Source organism: Protomyctophum parallelum, assembly GCF_964188405.1.
Source record: "Protomyctophum parallelum genome assembly, chromosome: 21".
NCBI lineage: Eukaryota > Metazoa > Chordata > Actinopteri > Myctophiformes > Myctophidae > Protomyctophum > Protomyctophum parallelum.
The window spans coordinates 9,731,834-9,746,952 of NC_139713.1; positions in this window are offsets into that span (position 1 = coordinate 9,731,834).

The window sequence follows — 15,119 nt, forward strand, 5'->3', positions numbered from 1 at the left end:
AATGTCATGCCCAAATTAACTATGTATGGTGGTTGAAAGTGGTACAGTCATCTGTAAGGCTCTTGCAAAGGACAAAAGGGCAAAACATCATTATAAATCCGTTTGTGCCGTCAACCAGTCAGTTATTCCCTGCGTGTCTCCAGCATAGAGTCATTCCACCGTGCGTACGGCATCTATAGTCACGTGACAGCATGTTCTGCTGACTGCAGCCGCGATGCAGGTAATAACCATTGTGAGGTGATGCAGTTAATAACATCAAGTGGGGCCTGGGAATATCCCCATCGGCGCCGCACAGATTGAAAATCAATAGCTTAGATAATGAAAAACAACTGCTTCTTGTGGTGCTTGCTGGGGGGAATATGACACCCGGTGTCAACTCAACTGTATCAGCGACCGTTATTTGACGCGCCGGGGATCGACTGGGTCCAGATGTGAAAGGTTCTGGAGGTGATATTTCTTTTTTATCCTGGCATTGGGGCCAGACTGATAACGATTCACTCACGCCGAGTGAATCCACGTTATGTGTGCCAAAGCCAGGCCCATTTTCTTTTTTTTTTTTTTTGGGGGGGGGGGGGGGGGGGGGGGTTATAGCAGTCATATCCGTTAGAGTTCTCAACCTTTTCAGGCCGCGACCTATCATATTTGAACTGCAGGGGACCCCCAATCTGACAGGCACTGTCAGGAATTGTAGGAGTTGAGGCATTACTTTTTGTTTGACACTGTTCCACAGATAAATAGTGAAAATAGCCGGCTTTAGATTGAACTTGATTGTAAACTTTTGTGTCCAAAGAACTAGTAACGAACTGAGTTCATGTTGAAATTGTTGTTACTTTATTAGAGTAATAAATCTGGGGGTGACCAGTGAGCCAGGCCAACTTGGGGAGACTGTCAGCCTGCCTGCTATTCACTGTGTCAGTCAGTTCTGTGCTCCAGTGTCGTGTTTGATTAGTTCGCTATGGATTCTACTTTAGTATTATTATTATTTTGTTTTACTTTGGAGACAATGCCAAGCAAAGCCCAAGCGTCACATGTAGTCCGCAGAATAAGATCATTGCGTACTGCGGAGACGGGCGGAGTTGAGAAATGTGCTGGTGTTACGCGTCGTGCAGCACAGTGTCTGTGTTTTCTTTTGTGGACGCTTTGCTCGTCGACTAGAGATTATGTCACGTTCTAAAAAAAAACAGTCCACTTCCTTCTTTAGGTACGCATGCATTCACATTGGAACGAACCATATGCGAATACGCTTCAACGGTCCAGAGACCCCATGCAGTCCCGGGGACGGTTGGGCGATCCGCTCCCGGGAACGGTACGCATCATTCACACTACCACAACATCTGACAAGTGGTCCTGAGTGTGCAGTGTGCGCATCCTGGACCATAGTGTGAATGGCCCCTGAGTCTCCTCACTAAATGAACTATGAGCACTCATCCTGGGCCTAGAACTGCCCGATAAAAGCAGATGTACAAACACCACGTGTGGCCCATAATAATATGGTTGCATGTAAATTCATGTATTAAGTAACTGTCGAATAACTTAACTAATGATATATTACTTGAAGTAATATAGTATTAAGTAATCGTTACTTCACAATTAATTGATAATGGAGACAAGGAATTCATGATGAAGTAATGGTTAATTAATGCATTAATTGTTAATATTGTGTATGAATTTACTCGTTACTCCTGAAAAAGTGTTACCCAATATCTTAGTGTAGCCAAATGTACAGTATGTCACTCAACTGTGCAAGGATGCACTGTATTTCTAGAATGCATACAGAACAATACATTGAATTTTGTTTAAATGGTAGTGGAAACAAATGTAACGAGGTGTGAAAGGTTCTCTACAAAACACGTAGCTGTAAATTAAATTGAATTAAAATGTCTTTCTTCTTCTTTCTTTCATATCTTGAGGATGAAACACCACAAGAACAAGCAGTCAGGAATCCTCACAAAGTCTGCTGAGAAATAAACTATTCCCAGGTTAATTGTCTCGGAACTTCAACGAATTAATTTCACATAACTATAATGAGCCATAAATAATATATTTTAGGAAGGAAGCCGCCTGTGGGCCAGACGTTGGAAATGTCTGCTATAGTTAGCTATAGTTTGTTCGGTAACGGGGGTCTCAGTCTCTGTGTTTGTTCAGTGACAGGGGTCTCCCAGTCTGCTATAATGGTTATTTAACCGTGGTCTCCCAGTCTCTCCATTTTCTTAGTAATCAGAAAATTGATTTTCAACAAGATGTGGGATAAAACAAGAGGTAGTAATAAAATCTATAAGAAAAGCTGTTTAGTGGGTCACGGTGGCAGTGTCGGTAGTGCTGTCGCCTCACAGCTATAGAAGGTCCTGGGTTCGATTCCCGCTGGGGACGCTGTAGGCGCTGGGGGCATGTTGCCTCCTCCGCATCATCAGTGCCCATGCCCGAGGCAGGGTTGGCGAAAGGGCCTTTCTGTGTGGAGTTTGCATGTTTCTCCCTGTGTCCCCTAGGGTAGGTACCCTCACAAAAACATGCAGTAATCCTCCTCTCTAAACTACCTCCCCCTAGCCAGCCTGATGGAGGGGAAAGGAACTGGTCGGAATAACGTGTTCCTTCCACGCGCTACGTCCGGCCGGGGGAAACTCTCCCCTGTCAGGTGAAAAGAAGCAGCTTGGACTCCTCATGCATAGAAGGAAGCATGAGGTCAGTCCGCTGCCCCCCAGGTTGGCAGAGGAAGTGTAGCGCCCAGGATTACATTAGATTTTTGACACTGGGTGAGAAAATGGGTTACAAAATTGTGGGATATATATATATATATATATATATATATATATATAAAAAAGCTGTTTAGTTGCGCAGGTTGCAGCAAACGTTTGCCACATCTAACGTGGGAAAACAACACATGGGAAAGCCCTTTTTTGTACAGTTTGTGGAAAAAGCATAAACCTTTTCCTGCCTTGATTTCCTTCCCGTCCCCGACACGATGGGAACTATTTTCACCCATTTTTACTTGTAAAACCGTCAATAAAGTTGATTCTGGTACCTACAGTAACTGTATCAGTATAGTATACACATCCAAACAGGAGAGTGTCTCCAGCAAAGATAATTTAGTTTAGTTTAATTTCCAATTTCTATTTGTTTCATCATGTCCACACAGAACAGTAAGCAAGACACAAGAAAACAAGTCTGATTGAATTAGCTCCGAAGTGTAACAAAGCAGCTTAAGACAGACAGCTTTTATACACAACCCTTCTTTGTTGAACAGAAAGTATAGCAGATTTAAATTATCTTGCCATTTTCAGTATTGTCTCACATGATTAAGAATTAAAACAAAACATTCTATTATCAAAACAAAACTGTGACAGAAAAACTGAATTACAACTTCTATCAGAGCGGAAATTCGACATGCTGTTATGTGGCAGAACCAAAAAATAAATGTAGTGATCTGTGAAGAAAGGGAGGGAGAAAACGGAAGGAAGAATTACAAGGAGCCTCCAAGGGCTTGCCTCGTTATTAGTTTTAGATGAAAAACAAAAACGCTACCCAAGAGGCAGGCAGGCATTCTCTGACATTTGGAGGTGTGTGTGTGTGTGTGTGTGTGTGTGTGTGTGTGTGTGTGTGTGTGTGTGTGTGTGTGTGTGTGTAAAGTCCAACAATTATGAATTGCTCACTAATAAGTCTGCACCGATTACACCAACGATTTCTGACCAACATCAAAAGTCGAGGTAAGTTGGCTTCCTTTTTTTGACCTGGAGTGAACTTGTAGTCTGTATGATGGTGTTACTGTACATGCTGAAAATAGCTGATACACAAGCTCACAATGTGCCGCGCTACGCTGTGAGCCTGTAGATGAGCAACTTTCAGCATGAATAAGACTCTAGTCTAGTTTATCATGTGAAATACTTCTTCTCCCTCACTGTGCATTTTATCGATCAAAATGTTAACCTGTCAAGTGTGTACACAGCTTTCTTTTCCCAGAATAAAATCAATAAGCAAACATGCACAGATGCACATCGATTCAGGCGCACACACACACACACACACACACACACACACACACACACACACACACACACACACACACACACACACACACACACACACACACACACACACACACACACACACACACACACACACAGTAACCATAGAAATATGATGGATGGATTGGATACGCTTCAGTGTACAATGTGGGCACTTAGCTTTATATGAAGTTTTCTCATGCATACACCAGCCATTCTGAAGCCATTATAAGGACACCATATATACAGCATGAAGAGAAGACGGAGCCTCATGATGATATCTGGCCTGAAGACATTCATTACTTAGACACAATCTATTCTGTGGAGAAGGCGGTTGCATCAGCCCGGATCTCCAATTGAAAAAAGTGAAGACAGTGTTATGGAAATAATACATGCTGTCCATGCAAGAAGGCGATACTGTATATGGGTCTTGTTTACCAATGGTTAATTCAGGAATCTATAGCAGCAGCTTTAGATGCATTCAGCATTTTATGATGGTATACAACAGCCTACATAATGGCTTCTGTCGGGTGGAAACCTCTCGTGGCCAAAACTTTGGTTACTTTCCTGAATTCAAAAATAGCAAAAGTACAGTAGCAGATCTACAAGCTTAAACTGCGTCGGTTCGTGCCGCGTTTCGAGCTTGCATATTTGCTACTTTTTATGCTTTTTGTGTGGCACTGTAGTATGATCACTGTAGTATGATCACTGTAGTATGATCACTGTAATGTGATCACTGTAGTGTGATCACTGTAGTATGATCACTGTAGTATGATCACTGTAGTATGATCACTGTAGTATGATCACTGTAATGTGATCACTGTAGTGTGATCACTGTAGTGTGATCACTGTAGTGTGATCACTGTAGTGTGATCAAGATGATCACTGTAGTATGATCACTGTAGTATGATCACTGTAGTATGATCACTGTAGTATGATCACTGTAGTGTGATCACTGTAATGTGATCACTGTAGTATGATCACTGTAGTATGATCACTGTAATGTGATCACTGTAGTGTGATCACTGTAGTATGATCACTGTAGTATGATCACTGTAGTGTGATCACTGTAGTATGATCACTGTAGTGTGATCACTGTAGTGTGATCAAGATGATCACTGTAGTATGATCACTGTAGTATGATCACTGTAGTATGATCACTGTAGTATGATCACTGTAGTATGATCACTGTAGTATGATCACTGTAGTATGATCACTGTAGTATGATCACTGTAGTATGATCACTGTAATGTGATCACTGTAGTGTGATCACTGTAGTATGATCACTGTAGTATGATCACTGTAGTGTGATCACTGTAGTATGATCACTGTAGTGTGATCACTGTAGTGTGATCAAGATGATCACTGTAGTATGATCACTGTAGTATGATCACTGTAGTATGATCACTGTAATGTGATCACTGTAGTGTGATCACTGTAGTATGATCACTGTAGTATGATCACTGTAGTATGATCACTGTAGTATGATCACTGTAGTGTGATCACTGTAATGTGATCACTGTAGTATGATCACTGTAGTATGATCACTGTAGTATGATCACTGTAGTATGATCACTGTAGTATGATCACTGTAGTGTGATCACTGTAGTATGATCACTGTAGTGTGATCAAGATGATCACTGTAATGTGATCACTGTAGTGTGATCACTGTAGTGTGATCACTGTAGTATGATCACTGTAGTGTGATCAAGATGATCACTGTAGTATGATCACTGTAGTATGATCACTGTAGTATGATCACTGTAGTGTGATCAAGATGATCACTGTAGTGTGATCACTGTAGTTTGATCACTGTAGTATGATCACTGTAGTATGATCACTGTAGTTTGATCACTGTAGTATGATCACTGTAGTATGATCAAGCAGGGCATTCATTAAAATAACAGACAACTGCCCGTCAGCAATGATATGCAAGGAGTCAAGCGATAAAACCTGTTGATTCTCCTCGAACATTTTATTTTCAAGGACCCCCCATGCAGATTACTATGCATATTACTCTAAATAGTTAATAGAGACCCATTGGTTCTTAACTATCAATCATATATAGCTGGGGACCCCATGGAACCTCATCAAGGACCCCTGGGGGTCCCCACTTTGGGATCTACTGAATTAGACTATACATCTGAAAGTGGAAGGAGCAACAATAAAAAAAAAAAATGAAAGTGGGTGTTGCACGAATAGCCTACTGACATCCATGAATGACATTGTCACAGACAGGGATGGAAGTGGGATAGCTTGTGGCCAGGGCTATGGAAGTGAAATATCAAAGATATCCCAGCAGAGAAACAGAACATTTCAATGAGTCGTACTGTATAACCGCATCTGACCCCTCCGTCCAGTTCTATTGCTGAATGAATGACCTTAGGCTGACATGGCAACTAATTATGTCAAAACCCAGGGGAATGTCAAGCAGGGGGAAGTACGGTAAGCAGATCCTTGAGGTCACGTCTCTATAGACTCGTGTGCCTCTCTGCGGCGCGCCTCAGCTAATACATACTAAATACACCCACCCTCCGGACTGCAGCTGCTGTGTTTGGACTGATTAAATGGCTACCCCTCCAGCCAGATCATCACCCTGTTTGACCCAGTAGATTCCGTGAGGGCTAGATGGCTACGTGTGTTGCCAGTTGCATGCAAGATTTTGTATTTGAAACCATTTCAAACATATTACATGAATGTAAAAGAATACATACTACCGTTATCAATAATAGTGAAAATAGCTGTCTACAAGCTCACAAAGTGTCGCGATGCAACGCGTTGTGGGTTTGTAGATCGGCTAGTTTCACATTGTAACATTTTTGAACATTAAATGGGCCATACAGTAGGCCTATTTAGTAAATTAAAGTTCTAATCCCTTCATAGAAATGTACAGCATTGGAGTCAAAGGTGCTGTGCAATATTTGTCTTTGAAATGCAGTGGAGTGAGAGCCATATCCAGAAATACAAAATACTCAAGTAACGTACAGATGCTCAAAATATTTTACTTAAGTACAGCACTCAAGTAAATGCACTTCGCTATAGACGACTCCCTGTAGGCCAGGTGTATAGGCAATCAACACTGAGGTCACGTGTCAAGCTGCGCTTAATGGTACACCTCAGCTATGACTGCGCCCTGCAGGGCACCCCTCCGTGGATTCATCTATAGCCTGCCCATGATCAGCTCCTTGGTCTTATTGACGTTGAGAGACAGGCCGTGCTCCTGAATCTCCTGCGGGCCATGCCGTCATGGTTCTCCACCTCTCTGCTGTCTCATTGTCAGTGATCATCACTGTCCTGTCATCAGTGAAACCCATCAGTGAAACCACCATGACAAAAACTGGGGTAGGGACCCGCAAATTAATAATAAAAGGGTTTAAACTAAGCGTTCGATTTAACTCTGAGAGTGTACCAATTTAACCAAAGGGAACCAACCGTATAGGGGTCCATTTGATCAGTAGCAGGTAACCTATACCACCCACACTGGACCCCCACCAAATTCACTTTACCCGACTAAACAGATTCACAGACATCTATTATTCCATAAGACCTACACCACCGCCACCTAGCTGGAGCAGAGGAGCTGCTACTGTCTGTGAGAAAGCTGCACTGCAGCTCCACTTCCAACACTATAATCCCCATGCAGCAGCACTGCAGCTCCACTTCCAACACTATAAATATAATCCCCATGCAGCCGCAGGCTTGCCACCAAGCTCAGGGACCTATAGGACTTTTACACATCAGGTGACCGTGTCCCCCAGCCCAGGGGCCTAAGACACAGCCCAGGGGTCTAAGACACAGCCCAGGGGTCTAAGACACAGCCCAGGGGTCTAAGACACAGCCCAGGGGTCTAAGACACACATGGTCGACGAGAAGATAGATCTGCAAGCTTGCAGCACAGCACATTGTGAGCTTGTAGATCTGCTCAGATCTTTTCAGCACGCGACCCACTGCAACCGCAATAAACTGTCGATTTAGTCTTATGGTATTTCGACTGAAACTAGACTAAAAGTTAAACATTTCAGATGACTGAAAAACTGAACTGAAACTAAATGATTTATTTTTCAATAGAGTATGACTAAAATTAAACCAAAATTTGCTGTGAAAATCAACGAAACCCTACAGTAGAGAGTGCAGATCGTTTCTTCTCATACATTAAAAACTACATTATTATCTGAATCTGTAACCAGCAAATTCAAGGACTTCTCAAGACTGTGCCCAGCTCAGGACTCTGCAATGAGATTCTAGAGCTGCTATTTTTGTCGAATGTTCACCAATGTCTCCTGCGGCTTTTATGGAATGTCCGGATTAGGGACGGACGGTATAGGGTTCACAGTGGGGGTCCAAAGAGACAAATGGACATTGATGGTGTGGTGTCTCATTGCAGTACGGTACAGTGTAGGACCGCTATGAAGCCACTTATCATGGTTGTGCATAAATTCAGTAGTTCTCTCTGTCTGTCTCTCTCTCTCTCCTGTACAGCACACCCTGCAGCAAGTCCTCTCAGCTGTGTCCCAAAGGTCCACTCCATAACAGAGATGAGTTCATTTAAACAGAGAGAGAGAGAGAGAAGAGGTGCTCCACAGATTTAAATCCGACAAGTTTCACTCCAAATGACTCGGTCAGTGATCGGAAATTTACCTGATCTGAAGAAACCAACAGTTTTTATGTGGGCTCCCAGTTGCTGCCCGCACAAAGTAAATGGTGCATTTATATAGCGCCTTTATCCAAGGCGCTTTACAGAGATTGTGCATTACATTCACCCATTCACTCACACGTTCACACACCGATGCTGGGGGAAACCATGCAAGGCACCAACCTGCACTTCAGGAGCAATTAGGAATTCAGTGTCTTGCTCAAGGACACTATCGACACTAACTCTGGGGGAGCATGGGTTCGAACTGTGAACCTTTCGGTTTCCATCCGGTCACTCTACCCCTTAGCCACCGCCGCCGTACAAAACTGTGATGCTGGCCTTCAAACTTCAAAGCAACCAAAGCTATGGCACCCCCATATACCTTCAAAGTCTGATCGGACTCTACAAACCCTCCTGCGTGCTCAGATCAGCCAATGCAGGGAAGCGGGAAGAACATTCAATAAAAACACAGGGACAACGCTCTTCCCATTGCAATCAGAACTGCAGATCTGCACTCTCAATCTTCCGCAGCAGTCTGACTCCATCTTAGCCCGTAACACTTGCCCTACCTCGACGACCTTACCGACGTATCTAAAGGCTCAATTTATGTCATTTAGATAGCATTTAATGTAGACATAGCTATTCCACTGTTAGACGGATGTTAGGCTCGTAGCTTACGTATGATCATTGACTATATTGTACATGTATTTGATTACCATCTGTTCTTGCTTACTGTAAATCTCTCTGGATTATATAAGAGAGAGAGAGAGAGAGAGAGAGAGAGAGAGAGGAGAAGCAATGCAATTGGTGAAACATAAATGGAGAGATGGCTCGAAGCTGCAATCCGAAACGTATTTCAATGAATAAAACTAAATCGGCTAAATCGGTATGTTAATACAATTTAACTTGTGCATGTACATGTGCAGTGGTTCTCCCTACCCCCTTACATTGAGACATTTAGACCCTATCCTACTTCACATTTACATATCGACGACCCTCACATTGTAATGTTTTTATGCAAGTACAAATGTCTTTGGCCGTGGATCCCCATCGCAAAGTATGTTGTGCTAGCTAGAGACATACATTATTCAAATGTCTTTCCAAATTTTTTTAACGATTCTTTCCATTTCTAAAACTCATTTTAGCCGAGTTAATTGGGAACACCTTCAAGGACCCCTGGGGGTCCCCGGACATCACAACCAACTGTCCTACCTTTCACCTGCTGTTTGACAAGTCGCAGTAGAAATGCCACTGCCAGAGCTCATAGCACGACGATATCTCCCCTGACAAAAACCTTGTCAGGGGAGTGCCTTGCATGTGGCAGATTTGTAGTCTCTCCTAAACCTAGGGGTTCGAATCCCACGTGGGACATTAAGGTTATGGATGGCAGCTTTAAAGTGGACGGGGGAGCTACAGAGAAGAACAGCTGGTTGTATGGATAGAAAGAAGGCTTTCATACAGCACCCTGAGGGAGTAATGCTATGGTATACAGCGTGATATCATTTGCATTTGGGATTTAACCCGATATGCCGTCAAGTGGTAAAGAACATGCACATGGATCACAGTTCTCTGCATGTGTCTCCGCAAATGAGATCGCAGATATCACAGCTTGCAAACTCAGCTGTTGACTCTTAGCGATGTATGTTAATTAGGAGACAAATTGGCCCGCGTTTCATCTCTGATATGCAAATTGGGGGAGCGTGCACGATAGAGATGATAAAAGAAGCAGAGGAGAAGGTGGTGTTGTATGAAAGAGTGGATGGAGTGAAGATAAATGGTTGCTTTGCAAGTTTGCATCATTGCACAGTAACAATCCTCAGTGTAACTGTTAATTGGTCCATCTGTAACTCAGGGTGTGCACATGTAACCAAATGAACCCTTACAGGTCCATGTGGTTACACGTGCACCCTCTCAGAATTCAATGAACAGTGCAGGGTCTTGGGCGGCTGACAGAAAACCACGGTTTTAGTGTAGATTTAGATAGAACTCCATCGTAATGCGTCTCTAGCCACCTATGACTTTATACTTCATCAAACACTACTGTCTTAAACTGTCTTTGAATGGAAAGAAAGACAGGCAGCCCCAACCTGCACACCCGAACACGCACACATATGTGACACACGCACAGATGTGACACACGCACAGATGTGACACACGCACAGATGTGACACACGCACAGATGTGACACACGCACAGATGCGACACACGCACAGATGTGACACACGCACAGATGTGACACACGCACATATGTGACACACGCACAGATGCGACACACGCACAGATGTGACACACGCACAGATGAGACACACGCACAGATGTGACACACGCACAGATGCGACACACGCACAGATGTGACACACGCACAGATGCGACACACGCACAGATGCGACACACGCACAGATGTGACACACGCACAGATGTGACACACGCACATATGTGACACACGCACAGATGCGACACACGCACAGATGCGACACACGCACAGATGTGACACACGCACAGATGTGACACACGCACAGATGTGACACACGCACAGATGTGACACACGCACAGATGTGACACACGCACAGATGTGACACACGCACAGATGTGACACACGCACAGATGCGACACACGTACAGATGTGACACACGCACAGATGTGACACACGCACAGATGTGACACACGCACAGATGCGACACACGCACAGATGCGACACACAAAGATGGAGAGATTGGCACATATTAGAAGTTCTGTCAGGCAACTGGGGTGTGGGGTGAGTGTGTGAGTGTGAGTGTGTGCAGCGTGTGTGTGTGTGTGTGTGTGTGTGTGTGTGTGTGTGTGTGTGTGTTTGTGTGTGTGTGTGAGAGGGTGTGTGTGTGTGTGTGTGTGTGTGTGTGTGTGTGTGTGTGTGTGTGTGCGCGCGCTTGTGAGGTGACTTAAATGCAACCACGGGGAGATTTAAAAGAGAAAAATCAAAGCCTATAAAGAGATAAGCACGGTGATCTTCCCCCAGGCCTCCATTTTGATTTTGACCACGTACATCTCGTCTCAGCTGTTACATAAACGTTAGCCCACAGCAGTACAGTAGCTATAGAATACAGGTGGACCACAATGGAAACAATAAAGGCTTTTTCTGTGTGTGTTTTCTATCCACATTGACGTTTTCAAAGTTTGTTGTGCTGAACGTGGTCAATACAAATGTTCAATTCAATGTGACCCGTAAAAGGTTGTTGGCATTATTGTGTGTTTCTGCAAACCACTAACTTGTGTTGAGGTTTCTCAAGGTACAAGTACTGAAGTAAGAAAAAACTGATTAAGACGACAAAAAGAGGCATAATCACCAACCAGGTCAGGACCTGGACGAATCGATTGGGGCCAGACCAAGTCAGACCAAGACTAGTCAGATCTTGCCCAGAATAATAGCAAAAAGGTGCTATTAAAAAAATAGCAAAAAGTGTATTTTTAAGAAAACGTGAAATGGTGGAAAATCTAGCCAGGCACAAATGGCCATGCAGGGCCTATATTTGGAGTTGCATCATGATCCAAGGCATCCGAAGATTTTGATTGCATGTTCAAAAGTTATTGATGCATTTGTGTGTTTTTAAACTTACAGATATAGGCAGGGAACAACAAGAAGACATCCAATGGTGGTTGAGAGGCCAAGCAAACACACTTATTTTCAGCCTTTGGAAAACATAAGAAAACAGTTTCAAAAGCACATTACTTATAAATCTAATTTATTCAATAAACCTCAGCAGTTGCCTCTTTACATTAACAAGTTACATGTTAGCCTGCCACAACACGGTTGCATTATTATGTGCAGCACTTCACATTAGCTCACATAGTTAGCCATATAAACATCATTTTCAACAATAATTAAAAAGGCCTACAGAAACAGTAGATTCCTTTACACAACACATGACTCATGTAACAAACATGCTTTGTAATGTTCTTAAGGCAAACTCAGAGTTCGATAAGAATATTTTAAATAGTTTTCATTGGCACAATGCAGAATTCCTATACCTTTTGGAAAACAAAATAAAACAGCCAACGGTGGCTGCGGAGGGACAAACTGTGCCATGTGCTGGCAAACATACACCACTCCCTTACACACTGTAATAATTGATTTAATTATTTCAACGTAAAGGCTATTCTTGGTTTGCAGCGCAAAGTAATAAGGAGGCTGGAACGCCGGTTCCTGATCGATGTGGCCCCTAGGTCAAGAGCAATACCTCACCGTTTCTGTAGAGTGAGGAAGCTAGAAGTACAGTACACCCCCTAGACATGGCGCTAGTATCAGTTACATCATGTACAAGTACACCCCCTGGACATGATACTATGTTACATCATGTACAAGTACACCCCCTGGACATGATACTATGTTACATCATGTACAAGTACACCCCCTGGACATGATACTATGTTACATCACATACAAGTACACCCCCTGGACATGATACTATGTTACATCACATACAAGTACACCCCCTGGACATGACGCTACTGTATTACTCCCAAACCTTGATGCTCTGTGAGAGTGCCAGACAGGGAGGCATTGGGTGCTCTGTCTGTGTGAGTGCCTAGCAGGGAGGCATTGGGTGCTCTGTCTGTGTGAGTGCCAAGCAGGGAGGCATTGGGTGCTGTCTGTGTGAGTGCCAAGCAGGGAGGCATTGGGTGCTCTGTCTGTGTGAGTGCCAAGCAGGGAGGCATTGGGTGCTGTCTGTGTGAGTGCCAAGCAGGGAGGCATTGGGTGCTCTGTCTGTGTGAGTGTCAAGCAGGGAGGCATTGGGTACTCTGTCTGTGTGAGTGCCAAGCAGGGAGGCATTGGGTGCTCTGTCTGTGTGAGTGTCAAGCAGGGAGGCATTGGGTGCTCTGTCTGTGTGAGTGTCAAGCAGGGAGGCATTGGGTGCTCTGTCTGTGTGAGTGTCAAGCAGGGAGGCATTGGGTGCTCTGTCTGTGTGAGTGCCAAGCAGGGAGGCATTGGGTGCTCTGTCTGTGTGAGTGCCAAGCAGGGAGGCATTGGGTGCTCTGTCTGTGTGAGTGTCAAGCAGGGAGGCATTGGGTGCTCTGTCTGTGTGAGTAATAAGCAAGACTTTCACAAAGAAAGACAAATACAGTAGACACACAAATCTAATCAATGATGAGACAAAAAAAGGGAAACAAAAAAAAGAATAGTAAAAAAAAAAATATATATATATATATATATATATACTGTATATAGATAGAAGTTATATGAATATTAGTCAATCCGCCATCTGACATGCCACCCCATTATGAATGACTGATGGGCAATTAGTCAGAAATATCAGGGAGTCTCAGCTCATTAAAATGTAAAAAAAAGGGTCCCACATCTTACTGAATTTTTTCAGGGAGCCACCCAGCAAGCATCTTGATTCTTTCCAATTTGACAAAGTTAATATCCTTTCAGGGCGGACACTTTAACCACAAGGCCACTGAGCTGGTGGCTAGTGGAGACTATAAATATTATTTTCAAAGACATAGGAGCAGTGCCAGCTACTGATCCAGTATGAATGGATCTACATGCAGAGCTTAATTGCCTTCAATATCTTGTCAATAGCTTTTACTCTGAAAGCCCCCCCCCCCCCCCATCTTCCATTCCGTACAAAAACTGGGAGGCATAATGTTGCTTGCTTACCTCGCGATGATTACAATAAAGTCTCTCTAAAAGCATTAATATTCTAAAGTATGCCCATCTGGTCAAAACCATGGAGAGCTCCCTAGATTAGGAGATACGAGCCATTCTTTCTGAGCCGTAAACAAGGAAGTGAACGGCAGCGAAACAGCAAGGAGTATGGTGCAGAAGGAGAGGCCAACCCAGCGAAACAGCAAGGAGTATGGTGCAGAAGGAGAGGCCAACCCCCAAAAAAGTTTGATATCAATGAAAAAGCGCTATGACGTGTGTACACGTCCACTGGATCCATATAGGTTGACTCAGTCGATTACATTTATACAGCACAGCATTTCATTGCATCACCTCACCTCGCTACTTTGCAGCGCCTCTGACATAATAGGATTCACACACACATGTAGTGTGCCTGTGATCAGATGATCGCACGCACGCAAGCACGCACGCACGCACGCACCACAAGTCCTGTGATGCAGTCACTTTCTGGCCTCCCGTCATGAGAATGAATCACCTGAATCAAAGTGTCATCCCAGCCTCATATCTCTTCATTTACACGCCTGTCTGCCATGACTGTGGCACACACACTCCCCCGCAGACACGAGCGAGCGTGTGAGCACACACACACACACACACACAGAGGGAGAGACAGATAGCATTAACTCTCCATCGTTCACATTACACACACACACAGTAACCTGTAAGAATTGGCGCGCACACACACACACACACACACACACACACACACACACACACACACACACGTCTCAACAAAACCTCAAATGTACTCAACCTGACATCATAGAGTGAAGGTTATAATTTACACAGAATTGGATTGCATTGAACCGACAGTAACCAGAGT